The 24484-nt window shown below is 43.4% G+C and overlaps 1 protein-coding gene across 1 annotated transcript in view; it reads left to right on the forward strand.

Moving 5' to 3' along the window:
* The window catches only part of LOC121627685 (receptor tyrosine-protein kinase erbB-4-like), a 247084-nt gene that overhangs the window by 102541 nt on the left and 120059 nt on the right, over positions 1-24484 (forward strand). The gene's annotated exons all lie outside the window — the stretch shown is intronic.

Consider the following 24484-nt stretch of genomic DNA (forward strand, 5'->3'; position numbering starts at 1 on the left):
ACGTTGCGCACCTCATGCACTTCCTGCGGGGTAGTTCGCCTTTCAAGCACCAATTTGCATTGTGATGAAGAAAAATTGATCTCCTCAAAACTCCTCCTGGTTTAGAGATGCTGGAATCACAGCCCATCCATATGTCGTGAGAAGACAAGTATGTTGACGTGTTTGCTAATTATGCATCAATTTACTTAAATAATGGCATCATTAGCATAAAAGGCTGCTGGTGGCTCCGTATGTGTGTGTGTGTGTGTGTGTGCCTGTGGCTGTGGCTGTGAAGGAATACAGATGTGCTCAGACGTCATTCCAGCGCTGTTTTAATGAGGGCCTGTCAGTTGAACGCATCTTGAATTCATGTGGTCGGCTGTAATTTTCAGATTACAGGAGGATGTAATGGAAGGCGCCTTGAAAGCAAGGTACCGCAGTGTTGCAAAAGAAGGCCGCCATGCAAATCAAGTGCCACTATTATGAGGTAAACTTTAATTTAATTTGACTCCCAAAGGGTCAGTGCTTCATGCTATTGATTCCTGTCACACTCTGGGTTCCAGTGTTGTTCGCCAGGATCAATACAGCTCGAATTCTCATACGCGCATTAAATGACACATCCACTGGACTGCTTCCGCTCTGTGATATTTCGGACTTGACGTCACCCCTTTGCTGAGATGCAAGAGCAGCTTTGCTCCGTTGTTTTGGGAACACACACATGCTGCGCTCCTTTCTGTGCAGAGGAGGGAATTAATTTACCTGCAGAGGGCAATTGTGCTCACGCAAACTGTTTTGGGAAGCCATTTCTCATCCTTTATGGGGCCGTTTCATCAGAATCCCTGTTTGAAAATAGACAAACTCTCACATTAATTTGAGAATTATGACACTGTGGCGTGCAAAAAAAGCTGTTCTTTTCTCTCCTCCAGCCTTGTGTTCAGGGTCAGCTTCGCAGCCACGGCGGCAGTTTCGGGGGCAGTTTTTGCTCTCGTTGTTGAGATGGAAGAGCAGTCACGGCAACCCATCTCATGGACCATTTCAAGGTTTCCAGTAGCCTTTAGGATCCTTGAAACGTCCTTAAAAAGTTTTTTTTTTTTTTTTTTGGTAAACGATTGAGTGACATTGAAGTAAGTTTGAGTTTTAAAAGATAAAAGCGCTTGGAGGAAGGGGTTTCGTTGGGCGCAAGTGTGGAGCTGTTTCCTTTTTGTTTTCTGAGAGGAGCAACAGCCACCGCAGGAATTCAGGTGTGTGTGCGCGGCCACACATTCCTTTCATGTATCCATCTATCCATCCATTACATTTACTATTTGTGAGCCCTCCTCTTCCTTCCCAGCTCACTGCTCTCCTCCTTTTATTGTATTCAAATTTCACTAATACTGTACAGTACCTACTGAATCTATAAATAATCCAGTATTTTCTGCCCTCGAATATGCGTGTCTCCCCTGATAAATGTGTGCATCAGTGTGTGTGTGCGGAAGCTGTGTGTGGCAGCAAAAACACTTGTCTCCTGGGTTCTGCTAATTAAAACATCTCCTGTCTAAACTTCCCTCAGATTAACATCACACACGAGCATCTCAGACGGGAGGACTTGTCGAACTTGGGCACAACTGCTGCAGTTTGACACAGTTTGTGTGTGTGTGTGTGTGTTTGTGTGTGTTTCTGCCTCTGTGCTTTTGCGCACACTTGTTTAATCTCACACAGACATTAGCTTAGCGAGACCAGCGCTCCCACAAAGAGATTTCATGATCACAAGACTAACCCAGATAGTCGAAGACTGAGGAATAAAATGGGCCGAATATCGCGGCCTGCTTGACATTCTTCCGATCAAATCTCCAAAAGCTGACATTCTCTTGAACTTTTCACTTCCCGATTCATGTATTGGGCGACGCCTCGATGCTCACCCGGCGAGATGCAAGCGTCGGCCGCACTTTCCGAAAGTCATCTGAAGATTTCCGATGTCGACATCTGGGCGGCCGGCTGCCTCGCAATGGCAAACCCCATTAAAGGTGGCTGTTTTCTGGCGTGAGGGCCTTCATTAGACGGGAGCGCGGCGGCGCGGATGTAGGCGTGCCATTAGCACCATGTTCTCCCTCGTCCATCAGCGCTCCTTTATGGCACATTTCACTCCCAACTAGGTCATTCAGGTTTGCTCGGCAGATGGAATAGCCCGAGCAGTGTGGAGACATAAAGCAGGCAGGCGCGTAATGATGCGCGTGCACAGGCGCCTAATCACACTTCTATTCGTTTCCCCCTGCTCCACGCCAGAACGGAAACCACACAGGCACGCTACTTCTCTGTCTTTTGCTTCACCCTTGCACTGCTGTCAGACGGGGAGAAAACGCACCAAACGTTATCCTCCACCCGCCTCTCCCTCCATCCACTCTGCTGTCAAACTTCCCTTCCCCTGTGCACAGGCTGCGAAATGCAAACACACACCCATTGAAACCGGCATTCTCCCGGGGCGGAGCTTGGTAATCATGCCACAGCACCTCTGGCAAGGCTAATTAAACCAGGACATCTGTGCCTTATTCCACATCTGGAGCAGGTGGCGGCGTCGCCTGCAGTATCTTCCCCCTCATCCACTCTTGCCGCCACCACCTCGTTACTGCACTGCTAAACAATGACGTCTGCAAGGGCGCACGCAGACATCCCCTGCTCTCGCTTTCTTTTTTTCCACATCTTTAATCAAAGTTGATGCTGCATTTAGACTTTCTTTTGTGCATCGATGGCAAAGGGGAACCAAGTTTCCTTGTGCCCATCTGCGTTTTCCAGCCAAAAGAAGAATATGTTAACTAATATAATTCACCAGAGAATTAATTATCTCTGCAGTTATTTCTCCACTCTTAGTCCATACAGTTATAAAATTCTGTACTTGATCAACAACCTCTCCTGTTCGTCCCTGAGACAGTGTTTTGAAAGCCACCTTCTTCCTTCCATTCTTGCTTCCTCCCTCTTGCTGCTTTGCCTCTGCAGAGTTCTGACACAAAAGTGAACCTTTCAAGCCGAGATCCCTTTAAAGACACATTCAAAGTCTCAGTGGGGCCGGTGGGGATCGGTGAGGGTTTATCCAAGCGAAATCGAGTCAGACAGTGAGACAGGGTGGCAGCGTCGACGGTGCTGAGTGTCGAATCAACGCCAGCTGGATCCTCGTGAGTCTTCAGTCGCAGGAAGGACTTTATTTGCGTGCCTCGTGAGAGTGATTGTGTAAATAGACACTGAAAAAAAGCTTTGTTTAAAGGTCATTTACAGCAGAGTCTTTTCAATTTCTCATAATCCTTCCTTTTGATGCCTTTAATAGTCATCCTTCATCTGAATTCACACTTGTGATGATTCTTCTGCATGCTCTGCATCACACTTTATTATCTCCTTTCTTTACTAAATTGCTATGGGATTTTCTATTCAAATGACTTCTTATTTGGCTGCTTCCTGGTGACCCTCCAGCCTTCACAGTGTGTCCCTCGAGGCCTGATGACATGCACGTAACAAGGCGCTTATTGCAACGTTATTGCCCAAGCATCGAGAAGGTTCCAGGGGCCCGAGGGCACATGTGATGGCGCTGACAGGTCCTGGGGACTCGACTGTCACTGTCAAGGAGCCAGCGGGGTCGGCTCGATGCAGTTGTCAAACGGCAGGCGAGGGGACGCAGGCAGCGCAAACACCCGGGCGCTTGCTAATAGATGTGCATCTTTCCCATGCACGTCCATATGCAAACACACAGTGACGACATGCATGACAGCGGGCCGTGCATGCACGTGCAAAATGAAATAATGTTATCCTTGCTGTGGTGTGACAGGTACACACACGCACACACGTATATATAAAACACACACACAACCTGGTGGGTCCTTTGGGAGCCCCTGACAGCTCTGCCCTGATCTTCCAATCCGTCTCAGGGAGCTCCAAACACCCAGTGCAATTACTCTTTCTTGCTGACTGCACCTGCACAACATAATTGAGAAGGCTACTGGGGCTTTGTCACTTAAGGTAAAGATGTAAAAGAAAAAAAATGTGCCCTGACTAAGCTGCAGAACTGCAGCACGGGGCTATTACACCTCAAACGGCGTGCACGTTTGGCCTGTCGGTGTGCGAGCGAGGATGCCCGCGGGTCAGCGAGTGTGTTGTTTACTGAAGGACACAGTGTTAGACAACTGAGGCAAAGTGGATTAGGATCCTCCACATTAGCTTTTACATTTAGTATTCCGAGACGAATTTGCAAGATTTGAACTGTGCAAGACAATTCTGTTGAAATGGCGCGTCAGCCTGACCGAGAATATCAAATATTCATGCGTTGTCCGTCTTTTGAGTTAGGCATTAATGGTTGGAGAGCCAGTTTTAATCTTCGGAGTTTTAATTAAGCTCTGGTGGTGCCGCTATGGCTGACTTCTAGAGACCAGGGGATCCGGAGCATCCCCCAGCCTCACTTTAATGAAACCAGCAGCAGGTCATTGTCTGTAATGAGGAAATTGACTTGGATCTCATTCTATGTCTTTTATTTCATTCTATATGGTGTGAGAGAAAGTTCCAACTTAATGAAATGTACTAAAAACTTTATGTTCAAATGGTCTAGAATATACTTTCTCAACAGTTGCAGGTCACGAGTGTTTGAATGCTCTCGCTGTCGTCACTCTCCCAGATGAACAGTCAGGAAACAAATTGCCAGTGTTGCCATTTAACTTATCTGGCAAGCAATTATAAAGCTCGAGCTTTGAAATGAAGTTGATTGGTCAAAATGGCAGATCTCTGTGACAGCGTTTTCAGTGATCTGGCAACCATGCAGTTTGCTTCGATTCCAGCCGCCTCGACTGGGAGCCAAATCTCTGCCTTTTCTTTCCAGTTTCACATGAGGGAGCGGGACAGAGGCAAATGGGTGGATAATCACACAGGGTGGAGGATGGGCAGGGGTGAACAGGTGTAACAAATAAGGCAGGGCTGGTCTTTACTTCTTTTATTTATTGGACAGTAATTTGTTCCTGTATTTGTACTCTTGATGAGAATTCATTGTCCAAATGGTAAATATGAAGCAGCAGGTGGCTAACATAGCTTAGCATAAGCAAAAAAAGGGAAACAGGTAGCCTAGCTCTGCCCATAATTAAAAACATCCTTAAAATAAACGTGTGAATTATTGAGCTGTGGAGACGTGTTTAACCTTTGGGCAGACCCAGGCTTGCTGTTCCTACTTGCTTCCAGTCTGTCTTTATGCTAAGCTAAGCTAGCTCCCCCTTCATATTTGCTGCACAGGCGCGAGAGTGGTGTCTTCTCATCTGACTTTTGGCAAGAAAGTTAAAAAAAAAAAAAAGCATATTTACCTGAAATCTGTGTGCAGTCCATAAAAATCTGTTTTTTTTGCTTCCTGCTTTGGCTCCCCTCCTCTCCTGCTCCAAGCCATTGTTAAAACTCACATCCATGGATATTCATGTGGACAGACACCAATGCAAACAGCGCTCCTTTGAATTTCAACTTGATCTGTCAGTCACTTTTTGTGTCCTTCTCTGAACCCCAGCCTAATTTTCATGGATTTATACACACACCCACCCACTTTGAATACCTAGAAGTCTGTTGAATTGTTATTTCGGAGCCAGAATGTGAGCTATCGTTGTCCTCTGTGAAATCTCGCCCACTTTTGCAACTTTCACAAATGAGTTTCCCTCCATTTGGCTGCACTTTTTTTTTTCCTCTAGCCTCCTTTCTTCACCTCCACATCCTCATCCTTCCATCAGACTTTACTCCTTCCTCTCCTCGTCTCTTCCATCTTCTCACTCATCCTCTCCTCCCTCTAGCCCACCTGTGAAAATATCTCACTTTCATCCCCCTCGCTTATGTATTCCCCCTGAAGGCAGACTAAGCTCTTCCCCTATCTCCTCCCGCTCTCTCTTAGCCCTCTCTCATTCCACCCCGTCTTTCTTATTCTCTCTATCGCTTGTGTGCCACCTCACACAGAAAAGACACACCCGCTCAGACACACACTCCCCTGTCATTTGTCAACACTGTCAGCTCAGATGGAAGGAAACGTCCCTTCCTCGTTCCCTACCTGCCGCCCACTTCTTTATATCAAATCCCACCACAGTGGAGTAGGCAGTGCCTCAGCTCTCAGCATCAACCTCAGGTATCAAGGAGAGCAGCCAGACTTGCAGAGTCAGACCCGTAAGTGACAGAAAACTGACGCCTTTCCTTAAATCAGGTTCCTGATTTAAAAACTTGACTAATTAAACATAAACTCTCCAAAAATTACACTATGAGCAAACTTAAGACTGAGAGAAAAAAAGACTAAGAGACTTTGAAGGCTTCAGATCGTGGAAGCTCATTTCTGGCGTGCTGTCACACAAGAAAACGAACTAATCCCTGAAAAGGCAACTCAAGCGCAGCACATTGAGATTTGTTTGCGTGTTAAGACATCTTGAAGCTTTTTGTTTGATCCAAGCATATGGCAGATTTTAGCTTTTCCTGGTCCGACTCCAATTACGACACCAGTTAAGACTTTGTCAGCGGCAGACACAGCGGCATGCGAAATGCTCACTGTGAAGTGCGGCATCAATCAATCGAGGAGTTAATTTGAAGGCTCGAGCAGAAAGTACTGACACATTTGCGCGAGGGTTTCATTAAAGAGCTGCAGAGTTCACAACCTCTTGGTTCTGCTAACTCAAACGTCGACAGACATCCTGGAGCAAATTCTTTGTGTCTCTCTTTGCTTTCTAGTCAAAGAAATGTAAAATTAATTTATGTTTTGTTGCTGGGAGGGACTTCTTCTGAAAACCGGCTCATCTGAGACCAAACTTTGAATGCTCGCGGTGACAGAAGTTCGATTGGCCTTTTGTGAAAAGTTCCACAAATTCCCTTTTCAACAAGGACATTATATGTGTGTCTCAAGCAGGATTCAGAAAAACACACACTGACTGAGTGAAGCTGGTTGTTTATTGTGGAAGTATTAATAGTCAAGCTAGAACCACTTTCTACACCTCATTTAACATCCTGTAAGAAGTGAAATAGCGATGACTTTGGTTAAATTATTTCCTCAATACAGCGTAACCCCTGCTCATCACACGGCGATGTTCCCTTTTCACGCTGATTGCCTTTACATTGTCACTTGCCCAAAGAAAGGTTGCAGTTCATTTCTTAACTTTGCCACCAAGGCGTCAGAAGCAATTAAGCCTCAGCAACTGAGCTCCTGCTTTCAAGTCAGATGAGAGGGGCATTTCGCCTGTTCTTGCACAGCGAAGCGTCAGAGTCAGGTCACAAGCGTGCAACGCAGACTGACTGACATTTGCTCAATGCTGTACTTAACGGCAAAGCTCAGCATTTTGGAAACGACAGTAAATGAACAGAATTCCTATAATATGTAAGTACTGCTTCAGCATCCACTTTTTTTCAACTTTTGTCTCAATGATCCTTCAAAACGAATTGCAAATTAGCTGCATGATTACTGGAATACAAGTTTCAATGTTACATGCTACAACAACGGAACAGTATGCAAGTTTGAAATAAAATATTGTGATCTCCTGAGTACTTAGGTCCGTCTTTTGTATTTCACATTCAGGACAGCAGGTGTGCAGCATAGAAGAAGGTGGTTAGCTGCTGATTGTATGTCTTCAAATTAGCTTTCACTTAATGCTGTTTGTCATGGGCTTTACCTTACAGCGAGGGCTGGACGGGGCATCTGTTCTGAAGCCCCGAGCATCAGACTACACAAAGCGTGTCTTTGGTGGCTAATTTGCAAACAGGCACAGGCTCCTGCAGTAGCCGTTTTTAAATTCAGCTTTTATTCCTTTGGTTTTTCGCGTCTTTGTCGATAAATAGTTGAAGGAATCTTGTTTAAAAACTGCACGATGCCTTCGAGGGAATACTGGTGACAGTTTGTGATAAAGCTTTCCTGTGTCTACAAAAAATGACAAAGAGGAGCAGCCAAGGGAAAGAAAATTTCCCGTCAAGTGAGACTAACAGGTGATTTTGCAAATGCACTGAAGATCTTTGGCTTAGAACGGGTGATTTGTGCTTTTTCTCTGAGCAAAGCAGCAAGTTTGAAAAGGTTCCTTTCTTGATTCTCGCCTGTACTTTCTATACTTCCCAACTTATCCTTTTATTTATCAGTTTTAGTTGCACTTGGTGCTCGGTGAGCAGGTGTTTTTTTAAAAGAAGGGTCAGACAGGATCAAGGTAAACCGTCAATGTGTGTGTGCATTTAGCAGAAAAGCTTGGTTTGGTTTGATCTTGCACTCAGGTAGTACAATGATACGCCTTTCGTCTCTGAGGGCGCTCCAGTGAAGTGGAGGGAGGAGGGTTGGAGGAATCACTCACAACCTCCTGAAATCATAACCACCCCAATGAGCAATAACGGAGTGCAATAACCCATTTAATTTCATAATTATCGATTGCTTTTGTTGGCCACGCCGAAAAGGTCAAGACGAGGGTTTTTCTTTCTCCAATCAGCGAACGCGAAAGCAGGTTGAGACAGCGAGGGAGAGAGCTGACTCACGCAGACAGACTCTCCTGCTGAGCGTCTGACAACTGGATGGGCGATCGGCGACGCAGACGCACAAACGCACTTGTGCATTTTTAACACGAGGAGTGCGCATGCACCAAACGCACACACGTGTCCGCAGCCTGCAGTGCAGAGCGAGAAAACTCTCTCCGACTGGTGTTTTGCAAAACTGCCCACAACACACTTGCACAACCACTCACTGAACACACACGCGCGTTTCTTTTTACCACACAAAGACGCTTCCCTGAATGCCACATGCACAGACGATGCATGGACGCATCAAAAAATATCCACACGTTTAAAAACACACAGTGAGACTCTTGGGCGAGCGTTTCGTTTCCACGCCTGCTCATCAGCTCCTTTAATTGTGCGTCGCAGCAGCTCTTCTCTGTGTTTTCTTGGTTCCCTTTGCAGATCGCTGGCCTTTGTGTGTCTTTTGCATGTCCTTTTGCTTTTGCTCCTTTTCTCCTCCCTTCTAGCTGTGTATTTGTCTTCTTCATGCAGTTTGCGGATGGAGAATGGAGGCTGCTACTCCCATCTTTAATAAGATGCTTTAAAGAAACACAAGAAGCAGTTTTTGATCATTTTGCTGACTTTTGCACCCCTGCCTGCTGTCCTCTAAGGCGACTAATGAGAACTAAAAGGCAAAATCAAGCCTGTTTGCTCAATTAATGAATGCAAATTGAATCCAGTAATGTAAATAACACAACTTAGGATCCTGATCATGCATTATTTTTTGATGTAAGAGGAAAATACCCGCAAAAAACAAATCAAAGGCCAGCAGAACCGATTAAAATATATGCAAACCTAGACAACAATGATATGCAAAACCGACCAGAAAATTACATGACACACACACATATTAGCACACTGTAATACAAATTACTCCATGCTTTGTCCTCGCCCCCAATCCCTCCCCCCATCTCTCCTCACCCTGTCATACCCACAATTCCTGACTCATCAGACACTATTGTGATGGACCCTCCGTTGGCGGTGCACAGGGCTAAATTATTGGCCCCTTTTTAATAAGGCTATGGATTGTTTGAGGAATTGCACCGGCACCGCTGTTGATTATATTGAAAGCCTGTTGTTTTATATCCTGCGAATGTCAGATTTCTGCTATTTACATCCCTCAACTCCTGCGCGGCGGCGAATGGCTATTGATTTTGGCGAAGATGAATGGGAGTGGTCGCGCGGATTAAAAACAAAAAGACAAAAAGGGGTTAGAGGAGGAGGAAGGGGGAGAAATTGAGGAGCAAGGACAGGCGATAACGGACAAAAGAGCAAGATCAGGGACGTAAAGCGATAAGATTTATCAAAGCTTTGGCTTGGTTCACTCTCTTTAAATTCAAACTACCACAGCCAGAAAAATCCTCATGCAGTGTCACATAACAGCCACCACTGAGCCTTGACTTGGAAGTTTTTTACAGCGACTCACGCGCGAGGGTTTTCGTGCCTCGGTTGGACGTCCATCTTGGCCAGATCTGTAAACAAAATAGTTGCATATTTTGCTCCTGGCACTGGCTTTTCAAGCAGTTTTCGATGGACTGGGATTCAGCTCAAGACGTGGCGGACTGTTTGATGCTGTTGCCATGTTTTTGGCCTGATTGTCTCCATTGAATTTTTGCGCCTACGGCAACGATCCGTGGTCAAGAGCCAGGCTGCAGCGCTGTCTGTTCCAAGTCTTCATCTTATTCTTTTAAGGGGAAAAAAAGATGCTCACATACTCTGTTACACATCAGCAACCTGTGATGTTTAAAGAGTTATTTTTCAATGAAATGATGCTGCACTTCTCAGAGAACCTCCTGTTTTGTCTGCTTCCTACATGAGTTTTGTCTTGAATTTGTCGTGTTCCTGTATTACCCAGAATGTCTTCTCCAAACTCGTGAGTCATTCTCCTTTTTCCAAGCACAACACGTCTTGTGTGTCAAGAACTTTGACACTTGTAGAAAATGAAAGTCCGGCCTTGACCTTGGAAGCAGCAGTTGGCAAAAACAAGCTCACCACAAGCTTCATAAGCAGCTGTGTCAGTGGACTGGATTTGCCATGTCATGGAATTGTGGATGTTCAAACTGAACCAAATGAAACGAGATGAAAACAGTTGTATGATGCAAGTCAGATTTAAAATATAACAACTGCATTAAAATACACATGGCGTAATTAGCTATTTAACTATTTAGAGGCACATTTTCTCCACTGGAAGGGCAGCTGAAGGGGCACTTTGTCACATTTATCTACTGTCACGACATCCAAGAGGACAAATTTGCTCTATGTGGAGACAAAAACGTTCAGTGCTTTTAGCTGATGTGCTTGAATATGTTACCTTTGGCTCTGGGAACGCATAATTGGCGTGATGCACCATTATCAGACATTCCTTCAACGAAATTATTAACCAAGAAAATAATTAGCAAGTTTATCAGTTATTAAAGTAATTAGCTGCAGCTACATCCTTTGAATGTGACACAAAAGAGCCTTTTTTAAAATTATCATTATATATAGAGAGCTATGAAATTCAGCATGAGGTTCACCTTATGTTGAAATTTGACCAGTGATGACAGAATAGCTGAAATTAAACTATTTTGAGAACTAAATTAATTATGAAGCAAAAATGCCATGCATTAAATATGACCACTGATATTGATATACACTGAATATTTTTAGGTCGAACACAATGAGCGATTTAAAGATGTTTCCTGTGAAGATGGGATTGGCTTTTTTTGCTATCCTGACCCATGAGGCCATGACAAAAACTGGAAATGATTTATTATATTAAGGAAAAAGAGGTTGTGGGGTGTTCTGGTAAGTGGCCTCAGTGCTGTAAATAAGGGTGGCTACTGTGGTGTGAAGTGGAAAAACAAACCCAAAATACAAACTGGACCCCTCCAGATCTGGATCCTCTGGCACCTTAAAGACGGCATTGAATTTCATGTTAATCCATACTGGAATTTCAGCAGGAGACAAGCTTCAGAGGAAAGAGGACGAAAGTTTTGAAAGGCAGCAGAAGAGGAGAGGCAGACCTTTAATGACAACAGACAAGGACTAAGTCAGGAGGAAGTAAAAAAAAAAATGGAGGTTGGGAAAAATGGTAGAGAACGTTGAGGAAGGAAGAGCATAAAAAAAGATGACAGGAGTGGAATGAGGTGGTGGGGAGGAGGAGGGAGGGAGGGATGGAGTACAGATAGATGAATGACATTTTGGATTCTCTCAGCAATAAAGCGTCTCCCTAGACGCAGGCTGTCTGGGTTTAGACAGAGGCCGTCACACTGAAGGGCTCATTTGCCTTTCAGTTGCTCATTACATCCAACCCAAACTTATTTCCTCCTCCGGGAGGCCACTTTCCCCCACCAGTCCTCTCGCTGTCGGTGTGTGTGTTTATGTGTGCGGCCGTGCATGTGTCCTCCCACACGGGATGTTTTTGCATGTGTGTTGCCGCCTCTCATGTGTGTTTTTGTGCATTTCGGAGGCAAAAATGACCATACGGGCAGCATCTGCAGTGTGTGTTTCATTATCTCTCTGGCATGTTGTGTTTGTGACACACCACTTCACTTTGTGCACAATTTGAAGGCAACTGCTGGGTTTGGACCAACTCAAGTTAGTAAATTTTGCACAACACACACACACACACACACACACACACACACACACACACACACATCGTAATGTGATTTATAAAAGGAGAGTGAAGTGAACACACTTGAACAAGCATTCACACACGCACACATGCACACATAATGCATGCATCTTTACATTGAAGGTGTATTCTTTCGCTTCGATATTGAAACATGCAGGCCTCACGGCATAAATGTTCTCGAACCTTCCTTCATAATGATTTCTCCCATATGGTTCCTACTAATATTCTGCTAGGAGCCAACTCACTGGAACTGAGACACACACTCTCTCTCTCAAACACACACACACACAAACACACACATGCATGATCACAGGCAGCCTTTCTGTGCTACATTAACTACAAACCTCATTTCCCCACAAAGAGAAGCCACTGGCTGAAAATTGGCTGGGACGAGTCATTAAACCTGTGTCTGACACTCACACACACACACATGCACAACTGTTATACAAATGACCCCCCCCCACACCGTCACCCACCCACCCACCCACCTGTGTCGGTGTAGCAGGTGATATCCCAGCACCGGCTGAGAAATGATTGCCCTTTTGATGGAGGAGGTCCAGTACTCGTGTGTGTGTGTGTGCGTGTGTGTTTGTGTGTCTGTGTTGTGTGTGCGCAGGTTCGTGTTGTACAAATGTGTATGTGTGAGTCTTGACGCTCCTGCCTTTAAGTGCATGTCATGATGTGTGAGTGTTGAGGACATATATAGAATGATAATTGATGGTGGCTGCAAGGGTGGAGGATTAAGATACATGGTATGCCCCCGTGGGGGAGGGAGAAGAAGAAAAAGAGAGGAATGGAGGAAAAATGGTGCAGATGGAGGAAGAATAAAGAGGGCAGGATGACAGGTTAAAAGTGGGGAAAGAAACAGGGGGAGGGTGTCAGGCCAGGGACTCAGAAGAGGACTCAGACGCAGAGATCAGTGCACACAGAAGTTTATTGAACACTCTGGTACCAATTCGCGAAGTGTTAAACAAACCAGCTATAAAATTATCTAGGCAGAAAGCTATGTCTAATAAATATCTATAATAAGGAAAATAACAAAGAACAAAAAACACTCACTAAGAGGAATATCTAAGGAACTCAACGGCTATGAATACAAGAAACAAAAATCGCCCCCGAAGGAGGAAACTCAAACAACTATGGCTAAACCAGACTAGGTATGGAAAACAACGAAATCAAAAACTATTTCTAAATAACGGAGAAATAAGTAATATCAAGAAAAAACTATCACAACAGAAAATCACTCAACAAGGAGGCAAACAAATCGGCTAAGATAATACTACAAAAATAAACCAGAAAACTAAGTTATCAAAATTACAACAAAAAACACTCACGAAGAGGAAACAAGAGCTTACGACAAAATCTGTGGCTGTGGTACGGGCAAGGGAGATGACAGGCTCGGGTGAATTGCTTGACGGACAAAGACACACTGGCACAAGACAAGGGAGACGCAGACTATTTAACACGTGGAGGGTAATCAGGAACAGGTGGAGACAATAGGTAATCAGGGCGGACACACGGGACACATGAGGAAGGGCAAGTGCTCTGAAACGAGAGGAGAGTTAGGCCTTCAAAATAAAACAGGAAATAACAAGACAAAAAACCCATGACAAGACAAACCTCACCGTGGTGTGACAGAGGGAGGTGGAAAAAAAGCTAAGTGGTTCCAAAAATCAGGGAAGGACAACAAGGAAGAGGAGGTGGGAAGAGGAGCTACAGGAGGGCAGTCGGTGAGTATGAAGGGGAAGAACCCCTGCTGAGATGTGATTGATGGCTCTGAACCCCCGCTGGCCTTGGATCAGCCGCCCAGAGCTGTCAGGGACAATTTTAAGTTGAACTCACAGGGGAAATGGGGACGCCCTAATAAGCAAAAACATGTAAAATCCTCCTGTATGGTGGCCCTCTGTCAGGACAGACTCTCTGTGGTGCATGCCAGGTTCCCCCTACCTACCTTCATTCTATTTTTTACTATTTTAAAGAAAATTGTGTTAAAATGCTCTACACTTATCATCAAGTCAGGCAACTGTCACCTTGCACTCACAGCTTGGTTTCAGGAGCAGGATTGGGCTTTTGTGCATAGATGCAGCCTAAATACTACTTTCTGTTCGGTGACGTTGGCCCACATTTGGCCCCAAATAAACATGTGATGTCACAGTTCTGATGTGGGTTATAGTCAATTAAGTAGTGTAGTGGTGAAGTATTGATCACAGCACTCATGGCTGCAGTTTGCAGTCTGCTAGTGAGACAGTTAAGTAATAATGGTGATAAAATGCATTACTTCCATACAGAGGGGCACCAGTGTATCTTTCGGCCGACCGAGCACCTTTTCTTTATCAAAGTTGTACCTTCTGTGAGTCCATCAGAGCCAGAGCCGGAAAACACATGCTTGAATTCCTCCGTCACGTGGGCTTCAATAAAAGTGAAAGGGCAACGGCGTGAATATTTGCAGATTGGAATTTTAATATGAATTTAATCGGAAGCCTGCAGACAATACTCAGGGCACATCGTTGTTTATCATAATCCCATTTCTTATTTAGCGTCAAGCTAAAGTTATTAATCAATTAGATGATCGAAATAAAGTAATTTTTAAAGAAAAAATGCAGAACATTACCTGGTTCCAGCCTGTCAAATGTGAATATTAACTAGATCGCAATCTCCTGTGATTGTGACTAAAGTATCTTTGAGTTTTGAACTGTAGCGTTGCTTTCTCACTTTGGATATTTTTCACAATTTTACGGCCTTTTAAAGACAAAACAACTCTGTTTATGGAGAAAATAATATCCAGATTCATCGATAATGAAAGTCGCAGCCCTAATTTAGCTGTTATGCTTTGATAAATCATCTGCAGGCAAGCATTAAGGCACATTTGGAAGTTAACTTTAAGCATGGAAGTGACTCCAAAAGGGGCGACAGAGCGACTCTGTGTTTGCAAATAGAATGAGCTCAAAGACTCTCCTTTTTGAAGGATGTGTTTTGTTCTTGGCCTGACACAGACACAAAAGGGAAGGAGGCCGTGGCATTTCACGCCGCGTCGCCAAACAGACCCGAAAATGCGTTTTTTAAAAGTAAAAGTTTGCCTGCATTAACAAACCATCTCGTCACACTGCACCTTCAGAGATGAAGAGATGGCGAGGAGGCGAGGAGGGCTGATTAGATTCCTTCAGAGTCGCAGGTGCTTCAGCGTTTGCGAAATTTGAACAAAGTGAGAACAGCTGTTCTGTGTCTCAACTTTTCCCTTTACTTAGCAATCAGTCTATCATATAATTGTTTTGTTACATTTGTTATTAAGTTATTAAGTGCTGCAGGCGTGGCACTCCTGCTTTAGTCGGTTTTCCTAAAATATGAATGGAATTGTTTCACTTCAGATAAAATATGCTTAGAAGGGGTCGCACTGACCCTTTTGTATGTGTCTAAAGAGTTCTACATGTACCATCAATGTATTAAAATCTACCAAAAAGCCCAGAAATGTCCTAAATTTGAGATTCATTATCAACTCTGTAAAAGTAGGATCATTCTATTAGCCAAGGGCAACTTGCTAGCCTCTAAAAAGAAGTACCACACTGGAGGTTTAATTTGTTCTATCAGTCAGTTTGTAAGAAGAGGTGATTTTTTCTTCTTTTTTCAATGGTTGGTATCTCATTTTGGAATGAAAGTCTTCATTTCATATACTGTAAGCTTGTGTTATAGCTGAGCCTGTAAGCTCCACGGCTGCCTCGTCAGCACCACCTCAGGTCTGTGTGTGGCTTCTCAGATGATGATGATGGTGGTGGTAGCGATGAGGGGGGATGGAGGCTGGTCGGCCCAGTAATAACCGTCCACCACTGATGTGGTCCCTTCTCCTGGGCCGTTTGAAGCCAGGCATGTGGGAGTGTGTCAGCCGAGGTGCAGGATGTGTGTGTGTGTGTGTGTGTGAGTGTGAGTGCTGTGTGATGAAGCGATGGATGGTGACTGCAGCACAGAGCGGAGGGGTTTTCAGCCACATACTGTACATTTATGGGACTGCATTTGTATGTATATGGTCATCTTCTGCAGACAGTATTTTGTATGCAATAAAAATAAATCTCATCATTTGTAGTTTTTACCAGAAAATACACAATTTTTGAAGAAGAAAAAGCTTTAAACCTGCTTTTTACCCCAATTTTATGCCTGTAAAAGGTTCCTGCACTGAGACACAGCTTACACCAGTTAAAAGTACTTCCTCTTGTGATGTTGACAGCTCTCAAAATTAACATTTTAACCAGGACTGAATAAAAAATGTTAATGAAAATGGAACATATATATATATTTGTCTTAGTAGCTATTTAGCCACAGCATGTTTAATATAAATCCTCCTGCAGACTTTCATCAGCCTCTCTTAGTCCCCAGTGTTTAATGTATATCTCAGCAAGAATGACTAGCTGCTGATTATCCTCCAGCACTCCCCAAAGTAAGTAGAACAAGATCATTTGTGTCTCATTTTCTTGTCTTCCTTTTCCTTTTTGTGCTGAAATATTTATTCCACAAATAGAATAAACAGCAAAAAGATCTGATCAGAAATGCAGGTGCACTGTGGAGGGTTTTTTTTTATTATACAACCAAAAGTTCTGTTTACATTCAGTGTTTTCTTTGAGGCCTAACCAACATGTCCTCACTGAATAATGATATTTTAATTCGCTTACATGAACTTTTGCTAGCCTGTAATCGTCCTCTTCTTTCAGGGATTAGCATGAAACCATTGGCAGGACTTTGTATTGCACCACCTGTATGCATGTGAGCACTTGTAAGCATCATAAACAAAATAGGTATCCAAATGTAAAAACAATCCTGCATAATGCTAACAGTGTCTGTGATTACTAAGCTGAAAAGCACTCTACACTATTTATAACATTATTTTATCACAACTATTCATGGGGTTTAATTTTCTATCTCATGTGATTCATTCACTTTATAAAAGGCATCGGCGTGTGTTTTTTTAACCCCCACAGCCAACAGCAGGGTGGCTCTTACAGGGGCATCTTTTGGCTACGCCCAACACACATATAATACCCACGGTGAGGTTAAACCCATTGGAAATCGTTCTAGGGGTGGCTGAAATAGGCTGATTTCGGTTAATCAAGACAGGTGGTGAATCTGTGCCCATCTGGAAATTAGGAGGCTCAGTTATGCTTGTTTCCCTCAGAGGCGCCAATTGGTAGAGTGTGCACACAAGGTGAAATACTATGAGTTCTCACCTATTAAGTCTCAAATTGCTGACTACGATTGTATGAAAGGAGTAAGATAATTTTGAGGCCTTTGATGCTTCCATTTTCTTTCTTATTTTTATTGTTTGTATGAAGTGGGTTTTATTCCTTATCTTCTACATTTTCTCATGTGGTTTTAGTCTCCATCCTATTTTACATTAATTTTCTATCCCTGAAGCACTTGGTGCATGTGATTTCTTTGTCATAAAAGACTTCGAGCTGCAATTATTGCATGAAAGGTACTATACAAATCAAATCTATTACGATTATTATTAATAGTATTAGTAGTAAAGCAGAAATTCATGGTTTTCCACTTCTCAAATGAATGTGAATAATTGCTATGTTTTTCATCGTCATTCATAGTGAATTAAACATCTTTGGGTTTTTGATTGATTGGTCAGACAAAACATGCAATTTGAAGACGTCACCTTGGGTTCTGAGCATTTTTCGCAATTTTCTGCCAGTTCATCGACCAGAAGATTAATAGCTTAATCAGGAAAAACCACAGATTATTTCAGAGTCGAACTAATTGTTAGTTTCAGCCCAAGACATACATCATTTATCCCACTGAGAGCCCCAGCATCATTGTTTCTGTGATTCACTTATCTCCAACAGGCTGCTACTTTCAAAGGAAAGGTGCTTAATTTAATACCTTGCCTTTGTTATTCCTCTGGTGCAGACCAATCTAATCAATAATTGTGAACTTGAACAATGAATTTGAAATGATTCGAAAAGTGACTGAGGGAGTACCGAATGTGATTTTCTGAGTGTAAGTTCGCATTTTCGTCCTCAGGAGAAGACTGGTAAGAAAAAATGTCCTCATGCTTTAAAAATTTAGTTATTGGTTTTCTGCCCTGGGAGAAGTTGTTTGTTTTGAACTTTATTGATCAGACTGTCCTGAAGCTGTAGTAATAAAGCTGAGTAAATTCTTAAAAATTGATTGACATGCCGCTTCAAATGTGTCGTGCTGTTGTTCTGTGTGTCCTTGCCCTACGCACTCAGACTGTATGTTTGACCATGAACTCGAAAAGAACACTCAGCAGAGAGTTGTACCATTATTTTGAAACCATTTTCAAGCCTACACAGTCCACTCGGTGTGTCGTTCAAATTTAGTTCTCCTCCACTCACAAAAAACTTGTATTCCTTCCCACCACTCACAGGATCTCATTCTTGCTGAAACACCATCGGATTCGCTGCTAACAAACTGCAAATCCACGGTGAGGTTTGGCAGATAATAGTCGACTCTCGTGGTTTTGATTCAGTGTGAATCAAGAGAAGCTTGTTCCTCTCAGGAAATAACATTCGGAAAGTGTCTCTAAGACCCAGGATGAGCTGCGATTGGACGTTTGCCCCTTGTGCTGCAAAAATTGATTGCTCCAAACTTTAACATCAAACTTGCTGTTTATTAGACAGACAGGTTGAGATATATGTTTCTTGCAGCTTGAGTTGGCCTGGAAATGCGACTGTAGCTAACTAAAGGCAGATGAGGCAAAAAAAAAAACAGCCTCTGTAATGTCTCTATGCTGGAAATAAGGTGAATAGAACTGAGGCCTTGTGTCAGAGCTTTGACCTGCTCTGTTTTACTTCTGTCATGTTCATGTCGCTTTGCTGACCCCTGCAGTTACCACGCCACCCACTCAGTCAGCCATCACGGCTCAAAACCCAGAGGTCAAAGCCTTTCCTACTTTCTAAATGTGCATACTCCTTCGTCCGACTTCTAGCAGCTCATGATCTCGATTTTCCAACAGAACTGAAAGAAGAAAGACGGGGGCATGTAATGCACTGGCAGGAAAAGTGAGACACAATTGGACGTTTTGCTTTATTCTTACTCTCACTTTTCAGACATTAAAGTCACAATCCTGAAGATTTTCATAAAATCAAACCCCATTTTTGAGACTGTTCATGTTCTTCATTCATTCTGCAACAGCCATTCAATGTGTTTAAATTCAGTAATTATCTCCCTATTTTGTAGTTTTCATTGGTTGTGGCGGACTCCACCGTTCAGACACTGGATTCAGATTCAGAAAATGATGCGTGTGTATAATCCGCCGCAAATTGCTCTGTTTACTGTTCACTCTTTCAAGCGTGTCGGAGCAGTGTTGAGTTACTGCGAATGCTTCGGGTGGAAGAGGGTCAAAAGAGAAAAGCTGAGAAGAGGAGTGATGGAAAAATGAAACAATCTGAGCTCAAAACATGGAAGCATGATAACAGATCAGACGCAGAGAGTGTAAAAGCCAAAGAAAAGCCAAAGAAAAGGCAGCAAGGTGAGGGATACGAGATGAAACGGTCAATGAACACAAGCTCAATATGTCGGCGAGAATCAGATGGGAGGTTAATATCTGCCTTTGTCTCTTGCTTCATGGATGGATCACAACTGGGCTCTACACCCAAACCTACCGTCCATACATGCCCACATCTCTCTCTGCTCCACCTGTCCTGCATTACTCACTGCTGCTTTCAAAAAAACTGAATGTTTGCTCATTGTTACTAAAGTACACAGGGTTTTTCTCTTCCCAGAAGAATGCTGTGAGGCAGGATTAAGTTGTAATTCAATTTAGGGAGATTAAATTCAGTCAGTTTCAGCTAGAAAAGCGACTTGAAGGGCTACGGCAGCAGCAAAACAGGGTTTTTGCCGCTGTAAGAAGTTTTCTTTCTCTTTCTTTTTTTCCCCTTTTTTTGAATGCATGGCTTTAAACGTGGAGGGAGAACACACATGCACTCGGGAGCAGAATGTATTTACGCCAAAATGTATACAGACACAGACATGAAATGTGCGCACTCCATCTGTATTTGAATGGATGGAGACCAAAGAGAGAGGAAACAAATCACATCACTGCTGCCTGTGAAGGCTGCCAACTCAAGTCCATGCTCTCGTTAATGCTCATTATCAATTAGTTATAAAGACATGGCTGTCATGAAAGCGGATGAGGAAACTGACTCTCCAGTGAAGGCGTTGAGTCATTGGAGTCTACTATCAGCACTGCTGGACTGCATGAAAATCCCCAAGAATTGTACTACGCAGTAGTACTGCCAAGAGCTCACTCCTTCTCTTTCTATTGTTCTTTTTGTCTGTGGGCTGCTCTGTTTCTTCTCTGCTCCTCCCTCTGCTGCATTCATCTTCCTGCCTCAGTGACTGCTTTTTGTTTCTTTCTTTTCTGTACTTCTGTTCTCATCCTCCCCAGTCTTGCTTTGCTTTTGTTTTTTTTTCACTGATGAATTCCTTTTGATGATCATCATAAATGAAATTACAAAATTACAAGGCCGCCTACGTTTACCTTCACCTGTCAAAGATCCGGTGTGGCCGTGTGAACACTGACTGCGTCTGTAAGCAGGAAAGGCAAATGTAGTTTTGGTATCTTTTAATTGTGACCATGAACCTTAAACAAGTAGTTTTTATGACTAAACAACCACACCTGAACAGCAGTGGAGGTGGATTCGATGCTCATGTGTCTTATTTTGGTAGTCATAATCACTTTAGGCCTTTGTCTCACTTCATACTTTCTGGTAATTTTGTGTGGTCTGTTGTTGCTTCTGCTTTATAATTTGGTTCTTTTTTTTTTTTTTTTCCTCTTGTGAGGCACCTTGGTCTGTGAAGGGTACTCTGCTAAATAACACTTGCTTACTGACTGACATGCAACAACCTGGAGAGCCAGATCAGGAAATGTTCGTATGGGTCGTTTGAGTTTTTTTCAGACTTGTTGCAAATTGCAACAAACATATCTGACCTTTTATTTGATGACCCAATCAGTTAAATTCCTGTGAAATTCTTCTCCGGTATATTTGAATCAAATGAGCACTCCACTGATTTCATTTAATTGTTAAAAATGGTTGGAATTTATGCATGGTTACTATCATTTTTAATTGCACACATTCTCCTTACTTGTCAAAACCCAGTGCCTACGTTACCCACAATGCATCTCAACCACAAACAGTTCCGTTTGCAGGTGTGCTACACCAGTAGCGGTTGATGTAGCTGCGAAGGGAAACCTGAGAAGCTCACTTCTTTCTTCCTCCACACACCCACATTTTTTTCAGGTCATTTCAAGATATCAGGGTTGTATAAATGAACAACCTCGCTTGTCTTTCTCTGCAGCGACAAAACTGTAGAGATATCCAGCCTTTTGCTTTGATTGGCAGATATCTGCTCCCCCACCCCACACACACACACACACACACACACACACACACACACACACACACACCGGAGCTGTCATGTGGACATGGCCCCATGTCACCCGATGCATTAACGGGGGAAAAAGGCTCAATACTTAGATTGTCCACCGCTGAGCCTGAGAGAAAGAAGAGTGCGGAGAGCGAGAGAGAGAGAGGACGGAGACTGAGAAATAGATGGCTGTGGGCAGAGAAAAAGAAATTAGGAAAAGAGAGAGAGGAAGAGGTGCAGCAGATGGATCCAGACACTTTCAAAATGAGCCCGGAGAAAAGAGCATTTACAGTAGAGCGTGTCGATATGAATGCTAATGCTCCTGGACGTCGTTCCCACTCTCGCAAATACAAGATTGTGTCTCTCTTTCGTTCTCCGTCTCTCCCTCTTTCTCTCTCTTTCAATTCCATTTGCTTTGCCCGGCTTTACCTTGCTTACTCACCCTGAATGAGTGCCATTTCTCTCTCTGTTTGGGAGTGTGTGTGTCGGCAGATATTGGCTTTTGCGAGTTGTTTTCCCCTCACTTTTCACCTCTCCCCTCTGATCTTTTATCAGCACACACGCAGACGAAGTCGCGCACACACCTACAAATAGGTTTCAATAACATATTATTACAGACGCCCACTAACCTTTCATACACACACACACACACGCACGTTTATCGATCTGACCAATTTTAGACCCTCACACAGGCTTCCTTTGAGTTGGTAGCAGCTCTTAAATCATTTAATCTAATAACTCATCCGTGTGTGTGTGTGTGGTCAGCAAATCTCATTTATCACCATAGTTCAGGTCCCTTCACTGCCATTCTGTCCCACACAGCCTGTACCCACAGCAATATGGAGGATCACAGAGGAGAGGAAGCGCGCTCATCTTTGCAGAGCCAACGATCCATAAAGCAATATGGGAGTTTATGAGCTCTCAATGTTGTTCAATATAGGGGCAAGTTCAACTATGCAGTAGTCCATTGGTTTTTCCTTCTTTTTGTTCTCTCTTTTGAAAATTCTTGCACTTCGGATGTGGAGAATATGAATTTTGGGCAGTAAAAAATGCGCAGTGGGTGTATTTAAAGCGCGTGGCAAAGGTTGATTAATCATTTTGTTCATAACATGTCACAAAACAGTAAGAAAAAGTCTTTTATATTTCTCAAAAGCCAATTTCTTTTGTTCAAGAAACAGTTCAAAACCCAAAGATAGTCAGTTAGCCAATTTAGAAAACCGAGAAGATCAGCAAATTTCCACATTTGATAAGCTGGAAGCTGGTTTTTTTCTGCTCTTCTATCTTAGAAAAATGACACAAGTGAGTAGTTGATCATCAGGATGGTTGCTTAGTGTTATTTTCCAGCTGTATTTTATTTCAACAAAGCAAAAACAAGAGAGATCTAAACACTTGAGAATTGCAAAACCTGCATTCCTTGACAAAGCACAAAAAGCTGCACATTAAAATGGCTCCGCTTACCAATTTAGGTTCTTTAAACATCCCAGACTTTGTGTCTGAAGTCGTTTGAGGTCGCTGCAATCTCACAGACAAGTGCAGCGAGAGTGGCGGTGTTTGACCTTGCAGGTGTAATATGAAGAAAGATACAGAGAACAGCTGAAGGATAGCCTGATAGAGAGAGAAGTCCCAGTCGCACATGATAAGACTAGTACATCTCTGTAATCTAGTACGAAAGAAAAGGTGACGACCACTTGCTGGCCTTCAAAATAAAAGCCTAAAGTACACTATATTTGAGCAGTGGAAGAAGTTAAAGCGCAGTTAGTTAGAGGAAACAGGCTCATGGTTAAAACACTCTGACTGGCTCCATCGCTAAATGAAAGCAGTGTAAACCCAGTTCTCGGGTGTTGCAGGCTTTGCTGTTGCAATTTCTGGAAAAGTATTACTCACCCAAAGAACATTTCTGTTGTGCAATGTCATCTCAAAACGAGTCGAGAATCAACATGTGAAGCATGGGTTAATCGCATCCCCTCGCTCCGTATAACAGACCAAACCAGCAGTGGCCGCTTGCAGCTGTGGGCGAATGAAATTCAGTCTTAAAAGTGAGATCTACTCAAAGTTGAATCACTGACGAACTTTAATGAGCAGTTTAATTGCGTTTAGCTGCACACTCGCCGACAGGACACACGAACCTCCAGCCATGCCTGCGGTAGCCCGGCGATGGTGCCAGCTCAGTGGAGCAGATGGTGGCAGGGCTGAGGCTGGGGAGGCTGACTGACTGGTGGAACGGCTGGCAGGGACAGAAAGAGCGCTTGATGGGTGAAAATAGTAGGAGCTAATTACAGTGGCAGCCTTTGCATTCGTCCATTGTCAGGCTTTTATCATTAGCACTGCAGACAAACAGTGTTTACTGAATCTGGGTGTTTTTTTTTTTGTTGTTTCAACTAAAAACTTCTGCGTCACGAGTTAAAGGTACTGTCTTCATCCCTGTCCTCCCAAATATATATTATTCAAACTTGCAGTTTTCTGTTGTCGGCTATTCACAAGCTCCCTTAGCCTTCCTGCCAGAAAGCCCTTCTCACGCTTGGTTAATGTTGTTAAACGGTTGCAGTTTGGTTCGGTTTTGGCACCAAAATGACTCTGCTTTATGTATAATACATGAGTTAACTTTGATGCCTACATTAAAGTAAGTCAGCACGCAGATTTTTTTGCTTTCCTTACTATGACCCCTTGCCCTGACCATCTCATAGCTCATAATGGCTGAAATGATAAGTGGAGCTCAGTATACATGTGCTTTAGTTGTAGGTGTCAGTACCATTACTATTGATCGGTGAACGGATGTTTTCCCGAGGCTTTTGGAAGCACAGATGTCAGAGACAGGTGTGTGTTTATGCACTTTCGTTGTTTACTTTTGTGTATGTTGCGAAAACCAACAGAAAGATCTGCTTGCCTCTAATTGCCGGGCCTTCCCACGCACCAATAGAGCTGTTTCTACCCACTATAATGTCTTCAAAGTCTTGTAATCTCGCTGGCCTCGTAAAAGTCTCTAAGTGAAACCCTCTGTAAAGGTCAACCAATGCAATTTGAATA

Source organism: Chelmon rostratus, chromosome 24 (assembly GCF_017976325.1).
Source record: "Chelmon rostratus isolate fCheRos1 chromosome 24, fCheRos1.pri, whole genome shotgun sequence".
NCBI classification, from domain to species: Eukaryota; Metazoa; Chordata; class Actinopteri; order Chaetodontiformes; family Chaetodontidae; genus Chelmon; species Chelmon rostratus.